Consider the following 22,707-nt stretch of genomic DNA (forward strand, 5'->3'; position numbering starts at 1 on the left):
GAGGTTAAAAAGAACTAAACAGAATGAGATAGTCCTAAAAAGGCGATAAATATATTTCTTTATTGAACTCATCTTGTTTTCATTATTTTCAAGCTTTTTCCTGATTGTTATCATAAGTAATTATAAAGGAACTTTACATATTAGACGTAGACCAAAGTACAATTCTGGAAATTGCCATGAATTTGATGCCTTCAGGTTCAGAAAACTAGGTTTTTTTTTTCAGTTGTCAGATTGGTTTTATTTGTGTTCTTCCTCCTTCAAGCTATGAATTTACAATACAGTTGTGAAATGGGGTAAGAAATTTGGGAAATTTGAGATCTGAAAAAAAGTCAACAGTAGTTTGGCTCTTAACTAATAGGAAGTAAGAAGGTTTACTGTGGAAAACCAAATCACATTGTTGACAAATATTGCTTATTTTATTTTAAAGAAGAATTTATGGTAGATTTCTTTTTTGTCATTATGCATTCCTTCCATTTAAATAGATCTTTCTAATGTACATATAGGTATACTACATAGATAGTTATACAATATAATCTGTGGGATGATGAGTGTGATATATATGAGCATATTTGCACAGCATAGTCTTCAAAATCATTCTGATTGCAACTGTTCCAATACTTATTTCTTGTAATCATCTACCTCTTTGTTGAAACAGGAAAATAATAGCTGCTTTATTAACATTTTCTCAATGTTATTCTTCAACATTTCTACCTCACTTATTTTTTTTAACAAATTTGGATAGAGCTGAGCTGCATGGCTCCTGAGCCCTTATCAATATAATAAATATAATGATTGCAGCCATTTGTCAGTAATGGCTTTTATAAACGTTTTCATAACTGACTGGAAAAGAACATGCACTTCAGACTTCAGTTTCACATGACTGTCCCTGATGAGCTGCATGCAGGTGGAAATACATAAAGGGAGAAAAAAACATTTTCCCCTAGAAAGTATACAGAAAAAAATCAACTCTTGCCACAAGGCAATAGCATCCTGGAACATCATTATACATGCATCACCCCCTACCCCATAAGAATCCATCCAGCAGAAATACCAGGAGCTATCAACATTACATAAAAGAGAAGTCAAATAAGCTAACAGTAAGCCAGCACAAGATTAGAAACACGCATGGTAGCAGTAGCAGCAGGCCACACAGGTATCACAAGGTAAATTGTTTAGTTGTTTTGTGTAAAATTGGTAAGAAAGGAAGATGAGGAATGACAGCTCAGGGCAATGATAAATTTTCCATTGAAGGAAGCAGGGGAGCTTTGGCATCATTTACTTTAAAAAAAAATAATCCAAGTATGTTTTCATTGTGAGGGAAAATTCAGAATGAATGTCACAGAGAAAAATGACTGAGATTTTCAAACAAAAGCATTAAAACATTCACATGCTTAAATTTCAAGTCAGTCTTACTCCTCAGAACCATGGCTACAAATTCAAGTTCATCTGGCGATAGATCCAAACATTTATACTCTTATATCATACCATAATACCATACCATATCATGTCATACATCATCAAATATCATACCATCATATCATACTATACCGTATCACACTGTACCATACCATACAATATCATATCATATATCATATCATATACTATATTTTACTATTATTTACTATTTCACACCAATATTCTGTTGGAAATGTAGCTAACAATTTCTTTTTCTAATAAGTTAGATTAAGTCACACTTTCTCTCCCCTGCAAATAAAACATAAAAATAAAAGGAAAAAAGTTAATATCACACCAAGCATCAGCCATAAAAATAATATTCTTTCACCAGGATCTCTCTCCTTTCAGGTAGTTTGATAACAGGGATTTCATTTTCTTTTCCCAAAACTGCCTTAACTACAGTAGCAACAATGAACTTCAGCAGAGGAAATTGTTGCCAATAGCACTTCATTGTATGCGTGTTTTTCAATATCTCTTAAGCTTTTCTTCTTCTTCCCTTTTGGGCCTTCTTTTCACGCCACAGCTACACTAACATAAACAGTAGGAAAACTGGCCCTCTCATTGTTTTATAAATTGGTAGTTTCTATGTTGAACAAATAATATTTTATTAAGAAGTTGTATCAAATTTCATATTAAATCCCCGCCCCAAATCTGAATTTGTGTATGAATTTATATATCTTCAGTAGTTTGGATGAAATAAAGTTACATTAACATATCACTTTATGCCATATTAATATTGGTGGAAACAATAATTATAATAATAACAGTTTGAAACAATACTCCAAAAATTTCATGGAAACTTTTTCTCAATTAGAAAATAATACAAAATTGCAGTCAAGCTGATTTGGGGGAAAAATGAAAAAAAATTGTCTACTGGTTATTAATATTGTCAAGAATTATCATTGTATTACATGTCCAAATTGCCCTTCAGACATAAGGGAAAGATATTGTATAAGAGAGAAAGACTAAAGCTTTAAATATTCGGATTATATCTTGACTAGTCAAGAAGTTTACTCCCCCCACCCCCACCAAAAGGGAAAAAACATACAGGAAACAACTGATTCCAGCTAGTTTTAGTCAACATAAACAATAGGATATAAAATATTATCTAGTCAGATAATGAAACATCTGCATATAGAAAACCAAACTTAGAGGACCAAGGGTTCCACTATATAAAACAATTTAATTTTGTGACTGTGGTATTTCAGGATCATATGGGGAGGTGGGCTGTGTTCTTTTTTGCTTTGTTGAATTCTTATCTTTGTTCTTGTTAGGTGTGTGCATGCTTTTCTGTGTGCTATCAAGTTATCCTGAATAAGGTCAGTTTTTATTTTCTATTTTATTTTATTTTTATTTATGGTGGCAAATACATAAATTGGCATTTGGGTCTTAGATCCTACCATTACTTTCCATGTGGTTTCTTATGTGTGAAACTGGAAAATGGGTTTTCAAGAATATTTTTCTATTTTGGAATTCAAAGGGTCTGACTTTTCAGTGTGATGGGAATGAGATTCATTTGAAATTATTTAAAGGAGGTGTGAAAATCTTGTTAATGTTAAATAAAAGCTACTGTGCTGTTTTGATTGTAAGGATGGACAGGAGAAGGCAGAACTCAGTTCAAATTTAGCCTCTTTCTCTCTCTCTCTCCCCTGCTCCCTCTCCCTCTCCTTCTGTCCCTCTCTCTGCCCTTCCTACCTCCCAAAGTTGTTATTGTCTGAAAAAAAAATGATGGAAAACATGTTATGTATGTAGCTTTTTCCTTCTAGAGAAAATGTAAGTATAAATCTATGAAACTAAACAACCAACCAATTGCATTTTCCCCAAACTTTTCTAAATAAGATGATTAAAACAATTCTGTACATTTAACTGTCGATTTGGATAGCTTTAATACACCACTTTGTCATGTTCATTCTTACTTGTCTATGGCTTTTCTGTGTGATCTGCCTCCAACTATGTCAAAGAAAACATTGGTTGCCGCATATTGTGGCAGAGAAAAAGGTTTTCAATCAAAGCTAATTTACTTATTTTTAAAAAAATGGTCTTCCCCCTTATTGGGTTGAACAAGAAAATTGTTGAAAATTGAACAAGAAATCTTCCTGAATATGGTTAAGATGAATGGAAAATTTCATAATGTTAGAGCTTTCTGTCAAGTCTTATAAGGTTGCTTGTCAGCCCATAGCTTCTTTTAGTAAGATATCATCATTATATGTACTATAGAACAGCGGTCACCAACTGGTGGGCCGCATCCCATTGGTGGGCCATGAGAAAATTTTGGTGGGCTGTAGAAAGATCTTACCCCCAGAGCACCCCCACAAAGCAATTAATCCAGGCTGTGCAGAAACGCAAGGCTGTGCCATCCACATGGCCCATGGGAACCCTCCCCGCCCACTCACTCGTTACCCGGTAAACTTGCCTGCTAAATTACTATTTTTCCTTTTTCTGACCATCATCTGTTCTGCTGTGCCAGGAGATTTAGATTAGCTAGGAAATAGGAAATGGTTGGATTTCTTACTTTCTAGTTAGTCTTTAGATCTTCGTCTCAGCACAGCCAAACCTCCCTTAGGACTGAAAGTTTGCTTGCAAGTAAATTCAGTGCAGACTCATGGCAAGCAAATTTGAGAGACTGAGCTAGCTGATGGCAGATAGATAGATCACTGAATGAATCTGTGAGCAACTCAATCTGCCTGCTTTGCCTGATTTTGGGTAAAAGTTGCTCTTTTTTATAAAAAAAATTAATATTTGCATGCATGGTATGTTGTGAGTTAATTTTATGAGTTTGCTTGCAAGCAAATTTTATGTGACAGACTGAGCTAGCCAATGGCAGATAGATAGATCTCTGAATGAATCTGTGATTCTGTGAGCAACTCAATCTGCCTGCCTGCCTGCTTTACCTGATTTTGGGTAAAAGTTGTTCTTTCTTAAAATAAAAATTCAATATTTACATGCATGGTGTGTTGCGAGTTAATTTTGTGAGTTTGCTTGCAAGCAAATTTCATGAGCTTGCTTTCAAGCAAATTTTATGTGGCAGACTGAGCTAGCCAATGGCAGATAGATAAATCTCTGAATGAATCTGTGATTCTGTGAGCAACTCAATCTGCCTGCCTGCTTTGCCTGATTTTGGGTAAAAGTTGCTATTTTTTATTTAAAAAATCAATATTTATATACATATTTATAATATTTACATACAAGTCATGCTCAGCCAGTCACATGACCACCAAGCCACACCCACAAATTAGGCCCTGCCCACAGAACCAGTTAGTGGTCCCTGGAACCTAAAATTATGAATTTGGTGGTCTCTGAGGTCCAAAAGGTTGACGACCCCTGCTATAGAACATGTATTTGGTCATTGAGGTGTGATTATACAATTTAAAATGTAATAGTGATTTGATATGGGATTTTCTGCTGGTTACTGCCAGCTCATCTTTCTAGCTCCCTTGAACATCTAAAAGATGCCATGTGAAAACAAGTGATACATTATATATATTTTACATATTTAAGCCATGTGTTTGCCTCACATTCCAAGCAATAAAGTCAAAATATATTCTAGATTCTATTCAAAATATATTCTAGATTAAGAAATATTCCTATTTATAGATTCCTACTTTTGAAAGTATGCTCATAATATAGTGCACACTTGAACAACGATTACTGCCAAATAACTAAAATCTCTAGCATAAAAGAAGGTCCTACTCACCATTATAATTCTTTTTATTACCTACTGGATACTTCTAACACAGACTAACAGACTAACAGAGTTGGAAGGGACCTTGGAGGATTTCTGGTCCAACCCCCAAGTTCAAGCAGGAAACCCTAACATTTCAAACCAATCAGATAATACATCAGATAATATATTTGTTTAAAAATATTAAAGTAGCTTCATCCTCCAGAAGGTTCTATATAGCTACTTCTTTTGTTTATTACATGTATGCATATACAATGATTTTACTGGAAATCTCCGTAGGCTTGTTATTGTTGCACGTGTGCACATACTTCAATAATAATAAGGCTTATACCAATCTGCTTAGTAATGTGGCCTTTTCAAATGCTTGGGCAGCTACAATGGATTATCTACAAGAATTGCATTTTGCACTGGTTATATCAGCAAAACAATAAGTAATTGTCAACCTCAAATCTCACAACAAAGCCAACAATAAACAGGCCAAACAAAAAACTTTTAAGAACATCCTCCCCACACCAGCACTGACAGGGCAAGCCACTAGAATATAAACTGAGAGCAAACCCCACTCTTTTTTTAAATAAAGTTTTATTTGGGTTTTCACACACACAAAATACAAGTAAAACATCTATTTTGAAAATAGCATGGTCCCAGGTTACACTTCTTTATATAGACACAAACTCAATTTCATGCTGATTTTTGTATTCTATTCCATATCTTATTACTATTTTGCATTTTCTATATAGTTTTTCCCCTCTTTTAATTTTCTCAACTTTATTTTGATTATCTCATCTCAATTCAAATCATTATGTTTATACTTTTGTCTGTCCTGTTTCAATTTCATATTATCTTTTCTCATTAAACAAAATTTCTCCTGTAGTTACTAATTGGAGTATGACACCTTTATATCTTTTAATTTTATCCATTCAACTCTTATTTAAACTTCAATGTATACCTTAAGGGTATAACATTCAATATAATACATAATACCTCCTCTTTATTATCACTGATGATGTTACTTACTTTGGGTAAGTATCTACAAGAAAGCAACCAAGCTCAGAGAGAACCAAAGACCCCCTCAAGGTTCAGTATTACATTAAGATAATTGACCCATTTAACAAAATAATGTGTTCTCTAATTGATAGAGCATCATGATGTCTCAGGCAGAATCTTTTCTAGTCCAGTTATCTGAAAGTCTTGAAAAGGAAGATATTTTGAAAGAAAAAGACCTTGGGATCTCATAAATCTAGATTCAACATAAAACTGACATAAATGTGATCACAGAAATATAAATCACAGGAAAAGTTGACATTTTCTTGGGTCTATGTAAGAAAAATGTAGGATTATTCATTAAAACAAGTGCTTAATGTGTTACTATTATTCCAGTGCACATTACTTCTCTTATGGAATAAATTTGACCCTAATATCATCCATAGAGGTCTATCACTACATGCCTATGAACCTGTAATATATGCCAGAACAATAGTAATATTGAACAGTCTTGTATGTTAATTCCTGGATGAAGTTATTGAAATAAAAAGGGGAGAACTACATCCCATGCTAAATATGGAATAAACGCGCATCCTTCTTTTTCTGGAATAATAATTTCTACCTCTTACAAAAATATTTTTATAAGAGGTAGATATCAGATTGAGCTTTGATAATTGTATAAGGATGTAGAGAAAATTCATAGAGTCTGATACGATGGCTAAGAAAATCAACAATTCCTGGACATCCATGGAGAGATGACAAATGACAAAATATGCATAATGACATTATCATGCAATTGCTGTGATTTATGTTAATGGGCGTGATATGTTAGGATAAAAGAATATAATTGGTGACATTTATGTGATGATATCACAATGGGATTATTGCCATTCTGTATTATTATGGTTTGTTGCAGATAACATTCCATGCACAAGAACAAAACGTTTTATTAACAATTCTGCTTATAATGAACCCATTTAAATCCTAGTGTCTACTGACTGTCTTTGTTTATAATACCATCTTCCCCTACCAGTCACCTGCTCAAAGAATAGATGTTGGAGTCAGTTTTGTCTGTTGTCTCTTACTTTTTATAAACACACATAATTATGTGTAATAAGGTCATAATTCAGTAGGCACTGTCTTTGCCTGCCAAATCTCTGCCAAGAGAAACTGTTTTATATCAGAGCCAGTAAACTCTTATCACTGCAGCTGTCTTCTATACTAAGAGCACCTTACAGCAAAAATATATCTCTTCACACCTATATTTCCTAGGCCTTTTTAAACACTGAAGTTTAATTTGAACATGACTGATTAATTTCTTCAATCCATGAGCAGGCAGGAGGCCTATTATGTTCTTTTGCAGATGCTACTGCTATCTGCAAAGAGTCAAAGTCTTCAGTGGGAAGTCAAAGTCAAATAATAAGTTTGGAATTTATTTCAGAATTTATACTCAAAACCAAGCAGTATTTTTCTGTAGTTGCTTTAAGTAGGGTTTTACTGATGGCCAGAATAGGACCTCTTTCAAAGTACTTTTCCAGACATTTCAAAGTTTGTGCATGTTTGTGTATATACTATTTAATATCTATCATACATTATAAATAAGCCAGTGTCAGGCTGAATCTGCATGATTTGGCTTCCATATAAATTTTGTATTATCAGGTATTACCAGGAATTCATGTTTGGAAAGCATGTTCAAACAGCTGTATATACACCCACACACACACACACATGCTTCTTTTCAAAGATGTATACATTCAAAGGATGAGTTTTGTTGACAGGGCAGTTCAACCAGAAGAGTCCTGGAGAACAGAGATACTTGAAGCTCTGTTGAAGTAGTACTGCCTTAGTTTATGTTGAGTTATGCATACAGTTGGAAAAATTGCTGATTTGTGAAGCCTTTCAAAACTGAAGTGAGATCATGGGACTGCAAAGGCATTTGATATAATGCATTTCTTATCCTGTTCCTCTACCCTCTTCTTATTGAGCAAAAGCCACCCGTTCCAACCAATCTCTGTACAGGATGACTACCAGTAGTTTCTTCTGTGAAAATATACTTAATGTAAAAATATACTTACACACACACACACACACCCCACTTTGCAGAGAAAACTGAAAAAAGTCAGGCTGCTTTAATGAATAGTACTACTCAAACTACTTAGTAAAACTTTATTTATTTATTTACTTATTTATTGAATTTATATTGCTGCCTCTTCACCCATGTCAACTCAAGGTGGCTAACAGAATGTAAAACCATATTTAAAATAAAAAACAATAAAAACTAATAAAATAATCAAATAAATTCATAAAGTACAATAGAACAAAATCTGGAACAAAATAAATAAAAAATCATTTCCAACCCCCATCCCCCCCACCCTGACGACAGCAGATCACATGAAACATTTGATGGACTCCATCCTACTCTGGGTTCCCCAGGCCCACAGGCAGAACCAGGTCTTCAGTGCCTTTCAGAAGAGTATTAGTGAGGGGGCCATTCTAATCTCTGGTGGAATGATGTTCCAGAGAGAGGGAGCCACCAATGAGAAGGGCCTTTTTCTGGGTCCCACCAGGTGTATTTCCCTCAGGGATGGGACCTGCAGCATTCCCTGCCTTCCCCTCTAATGGGTCGGGTAAATGTAACCAGCAAGAGACGTTCCCTCAGATTACCTGGTCCCAAGCCATGAAGGGCTTTAAGGGTGACAACCAGCACCTTGAATTGCACCCAGAAGCAAATCGGCAACCAATGCAGCTCCCGCAGGAGAGGTGAAACATGTACACACTGGGGTCTGCACAAAACCATGTGGGCCCCTGTATTTTGCACTAACTGGAGCTTCCAGATGTTATTCAAGGGCAGCCCCATATAGAATTGTAATAATCAAGACAGGAAGTGACTAGGGCATGAGTGACTGTGAGTAGGAACCACTATAATAGTATAGTATTACTATTATTCTTGTCATCCTTCCTATTACCTATCACTTCCCACTTATGACTATAACTGTATTGTTTGTATCTTTACAATTTATGTTGTTTTATTTGTTTCTAATATGGTTTGATAATTATGAATAACCTATGTCTATCATTAAGTGTTGTATCTTATGATTCTTGATGAATGTATTTTATTTTTTCTTATGTACTCTAGAACATATGCACCAAAGACAAATTCCTTGTGTGTTCAATCACACTTGGCCAATAAAGATTCTATTCTATTCTATTCTATTCTATTCTATTCTATTCTATTCTATTCTATTCTATTCTATCCTATCCTATCCTATCCTATCCCATCCCATCCCATTCCATTCTATTCTATTCTAATTTGCAATAGTAGTGATTAGTAGGCTATTAAATATGAAATATATGTATATTAGTCTAGAAAGCATTCAATTTCATACAAAATACTAAACCACAGTACCAGGCTCTAAATTTATTTATTTATTTATTTAATTTATTTTGTCAATTGCTTACAAGATAATAGGTATAAGTAAAAACATAGTTATGAATACATGGATACATATAAGAAAAATAAAAATATATATAAAAGAAATAATAGGACAGGGATGGTAGGCACGTTGGTGCACTTATGCATACCCTCTACAGACCTCTTAGGAAAAGGGTAAGGTCAATAGTAGACAGTCTAAGGTTAAAGTTTTTGGGGTCTGGGGAAAAAAACCACAGAGTCAGGAAGAGTATTCCAGACATTGACCACTCTGTTGCTGAAGTCATATTTCCTGCAATCAAGTTTGGTGCGATTAACCTTGCGTTTGTATCTATTGTTTGCTCTTGTGTTGTTATGGTTGAAGCTGAAGTATTCATTGACTGGTGGGACATTGCAATGTATGATTTTATATACTATACAGACCAAAGCAGTGTAGTTCTAGTTTTTCTAGATCTAGAATTTCGAGTCTGATGGCATAAGGTATTCTGCAATGAGTAGAGGAGTGTAGAACTCTTCTTGTGAAATATACATAATGTGGGTTCCAGACTGATGAGCTGTATTTGAGTATTGGTCTAGCAAAAGTTTTGTATGCTCTAGTTATTAGTGTAATATTATCAGAGAAAAAGTTATGTAAGATTAGATTAATAACTCTTAATGCCTTTTTGGCTATATAGTTACAGTGGCCTCTAGCACTTAGGTCATTTGAGATGAGTACATGAGTACTCCAAGATCCTTGACAGAGTTTGGATCATCAACAAGGTCTTGACTATTTAGCCTGTATTTTATTTTCTGATTATTATTTTTTTTGCCAATATGTAGGACAGAGCATTTATTAAATGCAAAGGTCAGAATTGTAACTTTCCCAGATCTAACATTTTATACATAACAATCACAAATTAATGTGGATATCATTCCATAAGTGATTGAAATTTTGCTTTTGGTGTACAAGACATGGAGCCTGCTTCACTTTAACCTCATTCCTAAATTCTCCTCAGAAATCCCATCATTTGAAAGTCAGGCTGGTAACAGTTTTTCCTCTTCATGCCCAGAGATGCGTCGATCTCTGGGCATAAAGGCTCTGTCTTTTTCTCATGCAGACAAAAATATAAAAGGACCCGGTTTCCAGTAAAGACTCTACAAGATAATAGTCTGCACCTGAGCCCACAGGCCAGAGAAACTTCTTATTTGCTACTGAGCCAATAATGTCTTGAATACCCACTGAGAAGAAAATTCTAATTTGTAAATAAAGTGAAAATAGAAATAACTGCATCCATAAGAACAAGTCTCTTTCATATCTGGGTAATCTAATTGAGGAAGAGCCAGACAATTCACTTGTGTCAATCATGTGGCAAACTGTTAAACCAGTATATAGTTAGTTCAAGCAGTTCTTCACAGAGGAAAGGAGGAAACACAGTTGACACAATCAGCATTAGAATGATGTGGAACAATGCATGGCATCACAATGCATTTGTGGTGCCACTTTTCTAGTCTCACACAATAGAAAAGAGTCAGAACATTTGGTACAACAATGGTGCAGTAAGAGTTGTTGTTGTTCCAATAAAATGAAGCTGGCTCATTTTAAGTATTGCCATCTTAAGGTAAGACATTCCTTTTAGCCAAAGAGATGCTTGCTTGTTATACAAGTTTTAAATTTTTCTGCATTTGGTTCCTACAAGTAGAATATCATGACTAAAGTGAGGGAATTACTACCACAGATTTTACATAAATAAATTGCTAAGATTAAAGTTAAAACATTTTAATAACAAGGCTATAACTCTCCTCAAAGATTCAACTTCTAACGACATGGACCTATTAAAGATGATAAAATTCATTTTTATAATAGCAATATAAGTTAAATTTGGTTTAGATATTTTTACCCTACCTTTGTCTTTTTTTATAAATTAAATAACGCAAGGTGCTGAAATACTCCTTATTTTCCTCACAGCAACTATTCGGTGAGGTGAAGTGAGAGGCAATAACTGTTAATTGCTTCAATTTACTAAGGATAAAAATGCTAGCCTGTATTTCAACTTTCTTGAGCCAATATAATAGTTTTTAGGTTTGTATATTATTTGGATTGAAATGAAGCAGCAAGTGCTTGAATTAAAAGGTGGCTTCAACTTCTGTTCAATTCCACACATAGTACATTGTCATCCTAACTATTGGGAGTTTTTAAGAATTGCACTGGCTTCCAGGAGAAAGTAAAATGTGTATAATTCAGTCTTTTGTAACTAAATGTATTAAATGCAATTATTCCAAAATTGTATCTGCATTCTCTTTCCAATCTGCCTTTGAAAACAAATGGAACTTACTTTTCCACCCCACAAATAGGCAATTTTTATAATTATGAAATGGAGAAAATGTCAGTCTTCAATGCAATTTATTCCTAATTACAAAATTGCTTTATAAAGAGCCCCTTATGGGAAGAATACAAGGTATACAATCAGGACTTCAAAGAGGAAGTGAATCATCCTTTTGTTCAGAACGCAGATGAGCCAAAAAGCATTTGAAGTATTTTGTTATTCTTATGTAAGATACAATATATTTGTATTACATAAATTACTTTTCCAATTAGTAATGAACATTTCCTGGCATTATCCTTTTCAATAGGATATACAAACCTCACACCATTACAAAGCTTCATAAAATGGCCTGAAACTGTATAGAATTAAGATACATTAAGATGAAAACTGAAAAGAATATAGATTGTGAAAGGTATGGTTGAACTTAGGATCAACATATTGGATGGCATTTCTTTTTTGAATAGTAGATTAATGATGCCCATTATCCCAAGACTGAAGGTTTGGAAGGGAGTTTCAGAGAAGTGAAAAATACTTGAAATTTTTAGATTTGTTACACCATTTCTTTTTCTTTCATATCTTTTTTTCTCTAAAAATCCGTTCTTAATTCTTAAAATGGTCTATCCTACTTTCAGAATCTCTCTTTATCCTTTTATCCTTTATTAACTGTCTCAATCATTCATCATAAGCAATCAAATCAACCAAGTTTTAGATTTGTATCAATTCTTTTGTTATATGTACATAGTAATAGATATCCTTAAATTGTTTTTGAAGCAAAAAACTTTTTTTCTCATCAGATGTTCAGGTACTATTTACCAGATGTTCAGGTACCATTCATTTTGGAATGTCTACAATGGTTCGTTCATTTTGGGTACTCTTTCCACATATATTATTTAGAGAAATATTTTTCATGAGATGTTTGGATTCAGAGTTTGGTAAGTCATGAACCTTACCTATGTGTATTATTTATATAAGTGCAGAATTTTGTTGATATCCCATTAATTTTGGGGCACATCCCCTACTTTGAGAAATATTGTTTTTACAAATTATGAATATGTGAGTAACTGTTCACATATTTGGTGGGCAGGGGGGGAATCCCGAAATACATGAAAACCCATGCTTTTCTTTCAATAGATTTTGAGATCCATATTGTTCAGCAGGATGAAGCTGGAAATAGAAATCACTACAAGCAGTCTTCTTTATATTAACTCAATGGCAGTCTCTTAAGGGTTGCCCTTCAGTCTACAATATGCAATATTTAAGCTCCTAATAAAATGGCAGAGGATAAAATGCTCCGTACAGAATTTGTAGCATAGAATGAATCAGAATCCTTTGTGCTTCTTTCACTAAGGTGAGAGACTCTTTTTATTTATAATGACATGAACTACCGATCTGTATGCTTATTCAAATAATCAGCTAGACATCACTCTTATTAATGTCACAAGTATGTAAATAGCATCATTCAAACTATTGAATGGGTAATAAATACTTGAAGTTATTTATTCAACATAAGCAGTCTTTTAATCCTTGTCAGGCATGCATCTTCTGTTCTATTATGTGTTCAGACAAAACTTTAATTCAAGTGAGAATTTTACCTGCATTAAAAAGAAATTAGGATTGAGTCCTGTCATGTGGAAATATGAGATTTAAGTTCAATGCATATTTGAAAAACTCAATTTTAATCTATTTTAAGCCATTTATATGATAGTATGATTAGAGTTTCATTTCAGATAAAATCCCATTGGAAAATGATAAGTAGTTAATCTCAAAATCAAAGGGCCTGAGTTAATTTATTTTCCTACTCAATATATCTGTAAGGTAAATCTCCAAAGTGTTCCTATCATAAATCAGTGAAGCTCACATTTCAATGGGAAAGGGAATCAAATAGAAAAAAAGTAGCAATCATATCTAGACAGGAAAAGATACCCTGTCACTTATTTATTTATTTATAAAATGTATAGGACCACCTATCTCAAATACATGACTCTGGAAGGCTAAAAATTAAAAACAGAATAGAAACAGTGAACAAAATTTTAAATAACCTAGGCAGAAGCTTATTTGTTCCCTGTTGGATGTTATTTGTTTGTTGATATGCTGCCTGCTCAAGAAATAGAATAAATGTATTAGAAATCTCTTGAACATTGGGATACCTTCTCCTTGTTTAGAACATTTATTTAAAATCAATATGGTCTTTAAAGAATGCATGAACAATTGATCAATCCTTTATGAGTCTTCATGGATTATTAAATACAGTGTCATTTCAAATAACACTTATCTGATTTCCTAGTTATTCCTTCTTATTCTCCATTAGCCTGCTATCTATTTGCATATCATAATGATTTCTAATAAGGTCTACACAAAAGAAAACTAAGAACTTGTTCTAATTGTTTCTTTTTAAATTGTATTTTTAATATACATAAATATTGGACATTTAGTTGAAATTTTCTAGTGCAAAGTCAAAGCTCTGAAGTCAAAGCTCTGAACAGAACTGCCTTACTTTTAATATGCAAAATATATTAATTCACTTTGACATTATGTCTGGATTCAACCAATACTCTGGAATACTATGTAGATTAAATCCACTTGGCTATTCAGCACCATCCACATCCCTAAAAGTAGTTGAATCTAGATTTATGAGAACCAATCTCCATGTTCCATGATTCATATCTAATGCATTACTGAGACTTGATCTGCTTCTAGAGCTTCATACACAAGAGTCTAATTGAAATTAATTTTTGCAAGCAATTATTTAATGTAGCTTGTTCTTGAAGACAAATTCTATTACAAGAAAACTATAATAACTGATTATTATGGGCTTTCAGTTAAATTATTAATAACAATAGGTGTCAATCAAGCTATTTCCAAGGTAAAGCAATTCATTTTAGATCTTAATTTACAACTCAACAGATCCATATCCAATATTATATTGTATGAAATTTTTACCCAAACACTTCTGCTACCTTTAATGCAGGGAATATCTGGTTGTTTGGAAGATTAGAAATATACATACCTATATTTATCGATACCTAATACTATTATTTTACTATAATTGTTTATGAATGTGCATGTTTGTTTATTTATCATGTTTGTTCCTGCTTTTTATGTGCCTTATTAGATTTTTATTCCTTTTCTTTTTCCTTTTAATTTGGACTTTGACTAGAAATACACATATCTCAATTAATCAGTTACGCCTTCTTTCCTTCCTTCCATCTCATTGTAATAGTCAAATCTTCAATATCTACATCAATAGAACCTCATTTTCAAGACAATTCTTGTCTTCCTGCAATAACTGTTATTTAATTTTGAAATATATTCACTATGGCTGAGGACTATGCTTTCAGGTGCAATTCTGTTTAATTCTAATTCAAGAGTGTCATCTCCTCCACTGCCTCTTCCCTGAATTTTGGGAATTTATGGAAGAGGCAGTACTATTCAGGTGCTGCTTTAATGCAGGTATATTGGCATTTGTCTGTGATGAATTGCCACTGGACAGGATTGATATCTAATCTCATTAGCTAATAGAGTTTTTGGTTGACTAACCTAGAGTGCATAATTATCATTAGATTTTATTTTTATGATGTTGCCTTTGTGTCTGCTATAATATGTATTAGTCTTCTCAGTAATCTAATAATGGTTTCAAAGTCCAAACTGCTATTTAACTGATATCACAATTCAAACTAGTTAATGATGGTTATAATATTCACAAACTCTTCTCTTAGATTTCATTTATCATCAACTGATCACACAATGAGTTTAAAAGCTATCTGTGCCTATAGTAAAGGCTGGATATCTGGTTTCTGCTGGAATCCTTTACAATGGTGTAGGGGAAGGCTATTCTGTTGATTCCGTCACTTAAACAGGACCTCATCCCAAATTGGCTCCATACTTTAAAAAAATGTTCAGATGGTGCAATATTTCTCAGTCAAGGCTGTAAAACTTATCGGTTTGTTGTAACTCAATGTATTATTTCAGTATTCTGGATTTCCTCATATAAAATTATTTAGTAGACATTTGTTTTCAATAAAAAATCACAATTGCAAAAAATGTAATTATACTGACTTATGATATGGTGAACAGAATATTTAAGGATATTTAAATAAAATTTCCTTAGCCTCTGAAGATTTCAAGGTTACATTTTATATATATCTCATATTTATATATATGTAACCTTGTTTTTTTCTCTCTCTCTCTCTCTGTGCATGTGTGTGTGTGTATGTACATTATTAATAGATTATTATGAAATATAGATTACCAGGATGAATGAAGATTTAACTGTATTTTAGAACATTATTAGGAGGTTCAACAATATAATGTAAGCTACATTGAGTTCTAGAATGGTTCTGGGTTTAATTTTGGTATGGTTCTGGGTTCAATTGCTTCACGCCATGGAATTGGGTTAAATAAACTGCCTCTCACCACTTAGCACAACAAGAGTTGCAAAAAAACTGTTTCAAAATGCTATGTATTAAATGAATGAAGAGATTAAGTAAGATTCCATATGCATACTACAATGAGTATGAATTTTCATCTAGTTTTTTTTAAAGATATGTTGATGCTCAAATCCCTTCAGATTTTAATTCTCTGTCACCAAAGTGATATAGTTAACTTGTCTTCAGTGATTGTTGTCATGCAAAATACTTTCTGCTTTTGCCAAATGTATTGACTCTGTGATCCAGGGGTTACATTTTTCCTTGAAATAAATGGAGGGGCGGAAGGAGGGAGATGTTTGTGCTTATACAAAATACAGTAATTTTCTTTGAAAGATTTCTTCTTTTAAAGATTCTGTTTCTATTTGTGTTGCATGATTCTGTTTTATTTGATAAAACCATGAACATTGTTGTGAAATTTTTGAGTATATTTATCAATTTTAAAGATTTCATAGCTAATTTTGGGTTGAAGTGGTTTTGATACATATGCTAACTATTGAGAGGGACCTGTCATTAGTAAAAAATATAATCTACCTGAAATACTGCAGACACATCTATCTTCTCATTTTAGTTTTCCTATTTTCTACCTCACTAGGTTTAGTCCAATGAATTAAGGCCATTAAGGTGCCAACTTAAAAGAATCATGCTTTTTTATATTTTTCTTCCACTGTTGCAGCAACAGAAAATTGCTTCTGAAATTGTAAATGAAAACTTATGAATTATCCTTGTAAAGTATTCACCCTCAGTTCTTGTATCTTTTAACACAACTAGCTGATTCTTTTTAGAAAATATTTATGCATGTATTTGTGACAATCTTGATTAGAGGGTTAAAGGTAATCCTCAAATTATGAATGTATAGAACCTTTCAATTACATTCATAACCTGAGGATTCATTGGACTGAATCAGGTTAAATGAATATGATCACTCCCTGAACATGATCACGCAATCACTCCATTACCCAATGCATTCACTAATCAAATACAGTCATTAAATGCACATGAGGTATCTCAGGCTGGGAAGAGCATGAGGGGCCTGGTGCTAGAGCAGGCTACCCAAGGCCTCCCCGATCCACTGAGATACCTCATGCTCCCCTAGGATCCCCATAATTTCTACCCCACACCCCACACCCCATCCTGCCCATCTGGGTCTCCACAGACTCGGCCTGCTTTGCTAGTATTCTGGATTCCACTTATTCTTCCTCATTAAAATATTCTCTATTCTAATTCTCCATGAGCCCATTTTACACTAAACTGAAATCTTATATTACACTTGCACTTTTGTTGCATTGATTTTTATGAAATCTGATTTTTTTTAAAAAAAAAATTCCTGAATGTGCATGTCTGTTTTAAGGTCCATTCAGTTTGTAATCATTATTCCCACCCTGTCAATTACCTTCTTCAATAACATCTCTCTTAGTACCAAAGCCAGTCCAAACAGTATTCTATCCCTATTTCCAATGGTATCTCAATTTATCCATTTAGTCATTCAAAAAATAGCTTAGGCTCTTCTTCTTCTGCCCCAACTGTTTTACACCTATGAAATATGAGATTACTGTTCACCTGAAAAGTGCTAAGACCAATCATGTTTTTTGGAAATTTTAGACCTACCCTACTCTTGGCACTGTGTTCTGTTAACAATTCAAAACCATCTTATTTCATCCATTTTAAATAAACAGTAGTAAATGTTCCTCGTTCTTGCCTTACACATTGTAACTTATATGAATAGTATAATGTTTCAAAAAGATTCAAAGTTTCTGTTAATGTAGTGATTCTCTATTAACATCACATCCATGTCAGGGTGTGGTGCAGGTGGAAGAGGCGAAAAATTTATTGAAATCCTTCATGTCTGTTTCTCTCCTCCTACAGGCATAGTAAGAAATGCAGTCATGGAAATTAGCAGAAGACAAAGTTCATAAAGACTGAAATATTGCACTTCTCTTTATCTTTTTGCCAATCTAAAGATTTCCTTGGGGCACAAAACAAAATTGGACTCTTTCACAGTGAGTTCTTAATATTAAAACCCAAGAGCTCCTTGGTGGCCTGGCAGGAATCTTTTCATGTTCAACATGCAAGAGCTCAATAATTTTGAGATTTTTTTCAAAGGATCATTATGCCCATTGAAAATGTATTGTGGCAACTTTCATGTATCATTTTTCAAAGCTCCATCAGAGGAAAAGTATCTTATTGGATCCACTGAAGATAAAGAAACTTGTTCAACATAATTAAAGACAATCATTCACATAGCTTAGCAATGAGATCTTACAAACAAAGCAACAGTGAATATTAACTTATTTTAATTTAGGACCAAAAATAATCATTTGCAAAGGCTGAGGGAAAATATTCCCTCACCACAATGTTTCATATATAATACTTTTAAAATAATTAAAACTTTTGTCATTGTACATATGGCATTATTTTATTAACAAAAGCAGTCCCTTAATAGAATCATAAAATAAAGTCATAGACTCAAAGACTTGGAAGGAATTGTTTAACTTTTGCTTAATACAAGGAATCTAATGTAAGTCATCTCCGATAGATGTTTTTCCAGATTCTATTTGAATACCTCCAGTGAAGGTCTATAACTTCTTTGACCATTGGTGTCTAACATTTAAGTGTTTTTGTTTTGGGGACATTTTTTCCTAACATTCCATTAGAATCTATTTTCCTGTAAATTCAATCCATTTGTTCGTTACTCTGGAATGATACAAACATTCCCAGTTTCTTTAATCTTCCTTTAGAGAACTGTTTCTTCAAAAGTCCAAACAATAACATTAAAAGTGAAACTAAATTTTATCCAAGTTATTGAAGAGATGAACTCTTTTGTTTCTGTTTGGAAACTGCTTCTAGACTTTGTGCTTGAGATGAAAAAAAAAAGGTTTTTATTTTTTTCTGATTAGGTAGGTTTGTTGTTTTTAGAAATGGTATATATTAGTATGTTAGCTAGTATTTGTATAGTAACATATAATATTAGCTGGTATATATTACTATGTCAAAGTAAAAGTTATATGTTATTATTCTACTGTTCTAAAAAGAGTCAGAAGTCGATGCATTTTTTTATTTCCCCTTTTACCCAACACTATTTCTTCTTTCTTTTTTCCTCTCCCACTTTCCCATTATTTTTATTTATTGTATTTTATATTTAAATAAACTAATATAATTTGCAAAATTCAGATTACATCAGGTTTTCTCTGATTTCACAGGAGAAAAAACACATTCTAGATATGGTATATGGCCATAAATAGATTTATACTCTAGAATGTGAGTTAAATTCAGCATCAATTAATTTTTAAAAAGTTATTTTGGACATTGAAACATATTCCCAAAACTTAATTACCATTTTTCCTCAGAAGGAATCTCCCGTTCTTTCCAATAAGAAAAATAGATAATTCTTGCAGCAATTACTACACACAATGCTAATTTGGTATACTTTGCCAGAATATAAGATTTAGAAATTATTTAATAAGAAAACAATGGGTTGGGACAGTCTCTTTCTAATGTTTCCTTAAGTTTTTTAATAGGCACAATTATATCAACATTCCTATTTTTTTCTAAAGCAAAATACTTTAAGATATTCACTTTGTTGTTCTTCAATTTTTAAAGGATTTACTTTAAAGCACTCCTGATTAAGTTTGCTATCTTTCAGCCAGATATATTTTTTACCAGTCCATGTGAGATGCAATTCATGTTGAGCCAGCAGTACTTCATCCATAAATCAAATTTCTTCCTTTCCAAGTATTTGCATAGTTTGTCACAAATTGCCAATATTCTTTTTATTCGTTTTTTCTATTTGCAGTTCCTTTCAGTAGACTAGAAGATGCCTCAGAGTCAAAAAGAAATATCCCAGATGAACCAGAATGTCAGTCTTGAAAGACACAAATTCAGGACTTATCTGAAGCTGATCAAACATAAGCATCATCGGAACAGGTGAAGCAGACTCAGTGTGTAGAGGGGAGAGAAAATGCTCATGTAGTCTCCTTGCCAATCACAGGAGTAGGAAATCCTATATTATTTCAGACAAATGGCGTCTAGTCTCTTTTTAAAATCCTCCAGTGATGGAGTAGCCATAACTTCTGAAAGCCAGCTATTCCACTGGCTTAATGTTAGGAAATTTCTTCTTAATTCTAGGTTGCTTCTCTCCTTGTTTAGTTTCCATCCATTTTTTCTTATCTTGCTTTCTGGTGCTTTAGAAAATAGGTTGACATATTGTCAACCTTTGCAGCAGCCCCTAAAATATTGGAACACTGCTATCATGTCATCCCTAATTCTTCTTTGCACTAGACTAGATATACCGAATTCCTACAACCATTCTTCATATGTTTTATCGTCAACACTGACCCTGCTTTCCTTATTGGAAATAACTGATTTCCCATTCTGGCATGTTGTTCCTGTGTCTTCTAATGTTAAGAAACATGAAATTCAAGCATATATGGAGATTCTCAATCTTCCAGGTCATGGTTGTCCAAAGGTGCTTTTTTCAAGAGGCAACTGGATTTTCTGCTTTTTTCTTTGAGATGTTTCACTTCTCATCTAAGAAGCTCTTTCACTTTTGACTGAATGCTGGGGAATGGAAGGATTTATACTGCTTGCAGACAGCTGGTCATTTGCATTCTTTTAGTGGATCGTTCAGGTCACCTGGAGGTTTACATGTGTCATTAGGGTCACCTGAGTGATGCAAATTGGTGTGGAGCCTTCTTGGAACTGTTTTTTTTAATATAAATTTTATTTGAGTTTTCACAAAATGAAAAGAAATACAAATAAAACATCTCTTTTGAAAGCAGCATAATCCCGGGTTACATTTCTTCATACAGATGCAAATTCAGGTTCATGCTCATTTTATATTCTATTCCATATCTTATTACTATTTTATATTTTCTACATGGCTTCTCCCCTCTTTTAATTTTCTCAATTTTATTTTATTTATTTCATCTCAATTCAAATCATTATATATTTTTTGTCTGTCCTGTTTCAATTGTATATTGTCTTTTCTCATTAAACAAAATTTCTCCTGTAGTTACTGATTGGAGTATGATGCCTTTATATCTTTCCCCTAAAGTTATAACACTCAATATAATACATAACTTCCATTCGGATTCTGCTTCGTACATTCTTAAACTACACACAGTATTCTTGAAAAGAAAAAATTATAAATGTATATAATTAAAACAACATTCCATTCCAATTCAATTCTATCATTAATATTAATATTCATTAAAGTGTTAAAGATTTTTCACGTTACTTTTCAATTAAATATCATACTACTATGGGAACAATTATAAACTTTCCATAGTTAATTTTCACTTATATTTTATAAAATATTGACTAATTAAAATGTTCCCGTTCCTTCCTAATTCAATTTTCTCATTTATTTTATTTCATTTACTTTATTCAGAAACATTTCACTAAATTACACTAACTATTTTATCCCTCATTCTAATCATATGTTGTTTCCAATTTTCTAAAGTTATTTCTATTACAAATATAACAATACAATCTTATGTACCTTTACAGAATTCCTTTTTCAGTTAGATTTTCACCCATTATCTCTAAATAGGTCCTGTTTCTTTATATCTTGCTCCGGACCTTTGTAACTCTTTTCCTTTCTTTCTTCCCTCTCTTCTTCTCTCTCCCTTTTTTACCCCTTTGTCTCTCTACATCTATTTCCCTCTTCTGTATTCTCCTTTTCTGTTGCTTTCCAGTATTATACTTATTTTTGGAATTATTTTTCTTTTCTTTGGTTGTTTTTTTAAGTCTTAAATTCTCCATCCTCTTTCCCCGCTTTCCTTTTTCTTCCCCACATCCTTTTTCTTCCCCACTTGTTCATTAAAGATGGCTTCTTCTTCGTCCCAGTCTTCTTGTTTTGCAGTCTTTGCTTGTTGTTTCTCATAGTTCTAGATCTCCATTTCTAAGAATTGAAAAACGAAGCCAAAAGAACCCTTCCCTTCTTGTGCATCTTCTTTGTACTTTTTAAGTTCCATTTTCAATTCATCCAAAAGTGATGCCATTGTAGAAATTTTTAAACAACCACCGGATTGATCTTAGTCATTCAAATATAATAAACAAAAATCCAAAAGTCACCAAGTAATCCAAATACACACAGGCTGTTTCTTTTTGCTCTTTTTTTTCCACTTTCTCTTCTTGGGGTTACTATTTCGTTGCAAAGTTTCAGTTAAAATGTATCTTTTAGAAGTCTTATTGAAATTTTACTTTAGATTCTTTTAAAATCCAGGCAGTCTCCTCCCTCTTCCAGATCCTGCCCTTATTCTTTTTCTCTCCCTTCCTGCTTATAGAAGAAAAAGTTTTTAATGTCCAGAAATCTTTATTGTCCCTTTGGCATTTAGTTATATTTTCAGCTTAATTGCCTATTGATGCCAAAGCGGATTTTTCCAATTTCTTATTTAGGTCTCTTAGTTGTCAATATAAGGAAGGACA

This window comes from Pseudonaja textilis, chromosome 3 (assembly GCF_049901715.1).
Source record: "Pseudonaja textilis isolate UNSWEBS1 chromosome 3, rPseTex1.2, whole genome shotgun sequence".
Lineage (NCBI taxonomy): Eukaryota > Metazoa > Chordata > Lepidosauria > Squamata > Elapidae > Pseudonaja > Pseudonaja textilis.